Source organism: Lipotes vexillifer, unplaced genomic scaffold, assembly GCF_000442215.2.
Source record: "Lipotes vexillifer unplaced genomic scaffold, Lipotes_vexillifer_v1.1 scaffold394, whole genome shotgun sequence".
NCBI classification, from domain to species: domain Eukaryota; kingdom Metazoa; phylum Chordata; class Mammalia; order Artiodactyla; family Lipotidae; genus Lipotes; species Lipotes vexillifer.
Window position 1 is genome coordinate 2,696,715 of NW_006791731.1, and position 6,614 is coordinate 2,703,328.

A 6,614-nucleotide genomic window follows, 5' to 3' on the forward strand; every position below is an offset into this window, starting at 1 on the left:
TGGCCTCTCCCATTTGCGGAGCACAGGCTCCGGACGCGCAGGCTCAGCGGCCATGGCTCACGGGCCCAGCCGCTCCGCGGCATGTGGGATCCCCCCGAACCGGGGCACGAACCCGCGTCCCCTGCATCGGCAGGCGGACTCTCAAGCACTGCGCCACCAGGGAAGCCCTAGCCTCAGTTCTTTTAAACTTCAACCTGGTCCAAGATTTTTTTTAACCTTTTATCTTTTCCTTCTTCCCCAAATAACACAGGTCACCTTCTCTCTCTTTTTCTTTCTAGTGAGTTAGGACTAAACAAACACTGGTGACAGGCTGCTTTCAGATCTTCCAAGGAAGGTACTGATATTATGAACTGCAGTCTGTCCACGAGAAGGAAGGGCTGCCAAGCCAGGTAAAGACAGAAAAGAGTAAAGCAGGATTCTCTGGGTGTAAAAGATACAGAAGGTAAGAGATGGCCGTCATGGTGGGGAGTGGGTAACCTAGGGTCTTTGAGGACCCTAGAAATGGCATCAGGAAGAACACCACTGTCACCAGAGAAATGTGGCCTTGGCTGGCAGAAAAGGAATAGCCAGCATCAACATTTTGGTAAGAATCACGGGTATCAACAGGGGACTATTACACTTAAAAGGGTATCTACAGCGACAGCATTTTCAGTCAGTAAATACACTCTAAACTCAATACGCTATTTTTATGCAATTCAGATAACGGTTTCTTTATATTTGGGGGGAAAAGTTAATGTCAGTAGGAACCAACACCAAACATGGGAAATCCCTACTGCTGTATAATTTAAAAGCCTTTTGTGTATCATGCATGAAAGGAATCCTTTTCTTTACTTGTATGAAACCTCTTCTAAAACTTTCCTATCAAAGTCCAGCAGTTCGGACCTAATTCTCTATGAAAACATGCTCATCTATTTCCTCTGCACGTGAGATGTTATATCCACAGAGACTGGGCGATATCTCACCTCACTGTGGGACAATTCTTGGTATAAATTACAGAGCAGCAAACGAGTTCCCTCATTGATTGACCCCTTTTCCTGAAACTTCCCAAGGCCGCCTCCCTTCTGCAATTTCACCTCTCCAGCCCGCTCCTTGGCAGCCCCCTGCAGACAGACCCCCAGGGCCAATCCTTGGCCCCAGTCCCGCCTCATGCGACAGCCTGCAGGGCAGTCTCTACACTCCTGTGGTTCCAGGTATGCACACAGGGACAGCTCCCAGGGTTCTGCCCCCAGGGATGGGGCCTCTGTGCCATCCCAGCTGTACCCAACTGCCTCCCAATATAGGCGGTGAGTCCCTTAAACTTAGTTTCAAAAATTAAGCCCACACTTATTTCCAAAAACTTGATCATCCACCTCTCCGCTCCTCTGTGGACAGGATGACACCACTTGGGCATTTAGAGCTGGACTATGGCCCCTGACTCCCCATCGGGAAACCCACATCTCGACAGCGGGCCGCACAAAGGTCTCTGAAGAAAGCCCAGCTGCTGCCCCACCCTCACCACGTTTGCAAACCCCTGGCTCAGAGTAGGTACAGATTCACCGTGAACTCATCTTCATGGTTGCTGCCGAGAGAACAGCCCCGCCTCCTCCCACCTGGCCTGACGTCCACTCTCCCAAAGTGTGGGGGGTCCCCCATCTAAAGAGCACACATCACTCGTCCCTCACCTGCCACAACAGCGGTGGCTCCAGCTGCCCGGCGCCAGCCTCTTACCCCAGCAAACCAGCCCTGCAGACCCATCTCTGTCCCTCAGCCAGACCTAACAAGTGTGTTTGTTTCTACACATTACCATCCTCACACATATTCCCGTGCAGGTATCACACGGTGCATGTGTCACGTGACAGGCCGACCACCTGCACTGGCTGTGCACCTGGCAGCAGGCCAGCCTGCTTCCAAAGCCAGGGCGCCCAAGCCACTCACGACTGAAGCCCTCAGTCATCTCAACACATGCGCCTGTGTCACGACGCTGTGCTCCTCCCTGCCCTTCACTCTGCCTGGCACGTGCCCTGCCCCCTCCTCACCCCACCTCCTCACCAGCGAGCCCCCCAGCAACACTCATTGGAGGGGGCGTTTCCTCACCCTGCAGCCAGGGACACACACCTCCTCCAGCCATCACACCTGGCTCATCATCTCCTAGAACTTCACCATCCGGAGTCAACCTCCCCATCACCTCCTAGAGCATCGCTGCCCGGCACAGTGGTCCTACATCACCTTCAGAATGGCGGGCCGGGCCGGGCTGAGGCAGGGATGGTGTGGCCCTCCTCTCTGCAGCCCCACAGTCAGCACAGAGGGTGGCTCTGAGTGGATGCCGTTCCTCCATTCCCACCCTGGCACTCGTGATCTCCTGGAGGTATGTTCAGTCTGCATGGAAAATTGGTCATTACGGTAAAGCCAATGAACTCCGTAATTCCCACTAGCTACCTTTAGTCACTGAAAGTGAGGTGGCCACTATCCAGCCAACTTGGCATTTAGCAGTTCATTACACATCTTTTGTTTTTTTTTTTCCTCCAAAATAGAAATCCCTGCTTGTCTTTTCTGATTGGATAAGCAATACAGTCTCATTTAAAAAAATTATAACAATAAAGAAATAATAAAGGAAATAATGATAGGGAATGCCTTCCCCATAATCCCATGACTCAAAGGTAATGTTCTAAACAGCATGGGATACATGCTTCCTATTTTTAAAATGTATACATAACTTTTTCATAAACGCAATTATATTTAAATGATTTCATTAGATTTTTCCCCCATTTAACCATACAGTGTGCTGACTTTACTGTTGACACTTTAGCACGTCCCATTGTGTACCATTCAGTGCCACCCCTGCCCAATCCCCTTCCGATGGACAGCTGGGTTGCTCCCAAGTCTTCATCATACTAAACAACAGGCAGCAATGAGGTCTCACCCGAATATACTTGCACACGTCTGACTCTGTAATTAGAATAAACTCCTAGGTATTTTATTCTTTTCATTGTGAAGGTAAATGGGATTGTTTCCTTAATTTCTCTTTCTGGTCTTTCATTGTTAGTGTATAAGAATGCAAGAGACTTCTGGGCATTAGTTTTGTATCCTGCGATTTTACCAAATTCATTGATTAGCTCTAGTGGTTTTCTGGTGGCAACTTTAGGAATAAACCTACCTAAGGAGGCAAAAGACCTGTACTCAGAAAACTATAAAACACTGATGAAAGAAATCAGAGATGACACAAACAGATGGAGAAATATATAGCATATTCTTGGATTGGAAGAATCAATCTTGTGAAAATGACTATACATCCCAAAGCAATCTACAGATTCAATGCAGTACCTATCAAATTACCAATTGCATTCTTCACAGAATTAGAACAAAAAATGTTACAGTTGGGCTTCCCTGGTGGCGCAGTGGTTGAGAGTCCGCCTGCCGAGGCAGGGGGCTCAATTTCGTTTCTTTTTATGGCTGAGTAATATTCCATTGTATATATGTGCCACATCTTCTTTATCCATTCATCCGACGACGGGCACTTAGGTTGTTTCCATCTCCGGGCTATTGTAAATAGAGCTGCAATGAACATTTTGGTACATGACTCTTTCTGAATTCTGGTTTCCTCAGGGTATATACCTAGTAGTGGGATTGCTGGGTCATATGGTAGTTCTATTTGTAGTTTTTTAAGGAACCTCCATACTGTTCTCCATAGTGGCTGAACCAATTCACATTCCCACCAGCAGTGCAAGAGTGTTCCCTTTTCTCCACACCCTCTCCAGCATTTATTGTTTCTAGATTTTTTGATGATGGCCATTCTGACTGGTGTGAGATGATATCTCATTGTAGTTTTGATTTGCATTTCTCTAATGATTAATGATGTTGAGCATTCTTTCATGTGTTTGTTGGCAGTCTGTATATCTTCTTTGGAGAAATGTCTATTTAGGTCTTCTGCCCATTTTTGGATTGGGTTGTTTATTTTTTTGTTATTGAGCTGCATGAGCTGCCTGTAAATTTTAGAGATTAATCCTTTGTCAGTTGATTCATTTGCAAATATTTTCTCCCATTCTGAGGGCTGTCTTTTGGTCTTGTTTATGGTTTCCTTTGCTGTGCAAAAGCTTTGAAGTTTCATTAGGTCCCATTTGTTTATTTTTGTTTTTATCTCCATTACTCTAGGAGATGGGTCAAGAAGGATCTTGCTGTGATTTATGTCATAGAGTGTTCTGCCTATGTTTTCCTCTAAGAGTTTGATAGTTTCTGGCCTTACATTTAGGTCTTTAATCCATTTTGAGCTTATTTTTGTGTATGGTGTTAGGGAGTGATCTAATCTCATACTTTTACATGTACCTGTCCAATTTTCCCAGCACCACTTATTGAAGAGGCTGTCCTTTCTCCACTGTATATTCCTGCCACCTTTATCAAAGATAAGGTGACCATATGTGCATGGGTTTATCTCTGGGCTTTCTATCCTATTCCATTGATCTATCTTTCTGTTTTTGTGCCAGTACCATACTGTCTTGATTACTGTAGCTTTGTAGTATAGTCTGAAGTCAGGCAGCCTGATTCCTCCAGCTCCATTTTTTGTTCTCAAGATTGCTTTGGCTATTCGGGGTCTTTTGTGTTTCCATACAAATTGTGAAATTTTTTGTTCTAGTTCTGTGAAAAATGCCAGTGGTAGTTTGATAGGGATTGCATTGAATCTATAGATTGCTTTGGGAAGTAGAGTCATTTTCACAATGTTGATTCTTCCAATCCAAGAACATGGTATATCTCTCCATCTGTTTGTATCATCTTTAATTTCTTTCATCAGTGTCTTATAATTTTCTGCATACAGGTCTTTTGTCTCCTTAGGTAGGTTTATTCCTAGATATTTTATTCTTTTTGTTGCAATGGTAAATGGGAGTGTTTTCTTGATTTCACTTTCAGATTTTTCATCGTTAGTGTATAGGAATGCCAGAGATTTCTGTGCATTAATTTTGTATCCTGCTACTTTACCAAATTCATTGATTAGCTCTAGTGGTTTTCTGGTGGCAACTTTAGGAATAAACCTACCTAAGGAGGCAAAAGACCTGTACTCAGAAAACTATAAAACACTGATGAAAGAAATCAGAGATGACACAAACAGATGGAGAAATATATAGCATATTCTTGGATTGGAAGAATCAATCTTGTGAAAATGACTATACATCCCAAAGCAATCTACAGATTCAATGCAGTACCTATCAAATTACCAATTGCATTCTTCACAGAATTAGAACAAAAAATGTTACAGTTGGGCTTCCCTGGTGGCGCAGTGGTTGAGAGTCCGCCTGCCGAGGCAGGGGACACGGGGTCGTGCCCCGGTCCGGGGAGATCCCAGAGATATACCATGTTCTTGGATTGGAAGAATCAACATTGTGAAAATGACTCTACTTCCCAAAGCAATCTATAGATTCAATGCAATCCCTATCAAACTACCACTGGCATTTTTCACAGAACTAGAACAAAAAATTTCACAATTTGTATGGAAACACAAAAGACCCCGAAGAGCCAAAGCAATCTTGAGAAAGAAAAACAGAGCTGGAGGAATCAGGCTCCCCATCTTCAAACAATACTACAAAGCTAAAGTAATCAAGACAGTATGGTACTGGCACAAAAACAGAAAGATAGATCAATGTAACAGGATAGAAAGCCCAGAGATAAACACACGCACATATGGTCACCTTATCTTTGATAAAGGAGGCAGGAATGTACAGTGGAGAAAGGACAGCCTCTTCAATAAGTGGTGCTGGGAAAACTGGACAGGTACATGTCGAAGTATGAGATTAGATCACTCCCTAACACCATACACAAAAATAAGCTCAAAATGGATTAAAGACCTAAATGTAAGGCCAGAAACTATCAAACTCTTAGAGGAAAACATAGGCAGAACACTCTATGACATAAATCACAGCAAGATCCTTTTTGACCCACCTCCTAGAGAAATGGAAATAAAAACAAAAATAAACAAATGGGACCTAATGAAAGTTAAAAGCTTTTGCACAGCAAAGGAAACCATAAACAAGACCAAAAGACAACCCTCAGAATGGGAGAAAATATTTGCAAATGAAGCAACTGACAAAGGATTAATCACCAAAATATACAAACAGCTCCTGGAGCTCAGTATCCAAAAAACAAACAACCCAATCAAAAAAGGGGCAGGAGACCTAGACAGAAATCTTGCCAAAGAAGACATACAAATGGCCAAGAAGCATATGAAAAGATGCTCAACATCACTAATTATTGGAGAAATGCAAATCAAAACTACAATGAGGTATCACCTCACACCTTCAGAATGGCCATCATCAAAAAATCTAGAAACAATAAATTGCTGGAGAGGGTGTGGAGAAAAGGGAACACTCTTGCACTGCTGGTGGGAATGTGAATTGGTTCAGCCACTATGGAGAACAGTATGGAGGTTCCTTAAAAAACTACAAATAGAACTACCATATGACCCAGCAATCCCACTACTAGGTATATACCCTGAGGAAACCAGAATTCAGAAAGAGTCATGTACCAAAATGTTCATTGCAGCTCTATTTACAATAGCCCGGAGATGGAAACAACCTAAGTGCCCGCCGTCGGATGAATGGATAAAGAAGATGTGGCACATATATACAATGGAATATTACTCAGCCATAAAA

The 6,614-nt window shown here is 43.8% G+C and overlaps 1 protein-coding gene across 1 annotated transcript in view; it reads right to left on the minus strand.

Annotated features, from left to right (window-relative positions):
• Positions 1 to 6,614, minus strand: part of DENND3 (DENN domain containing 3) — a 58,041-nt gene that overhangs the window by 48,192 nt on the left and 3,235 nt on the right. The gene's annotated exons all lie outside the window — the stretch shown is intronic.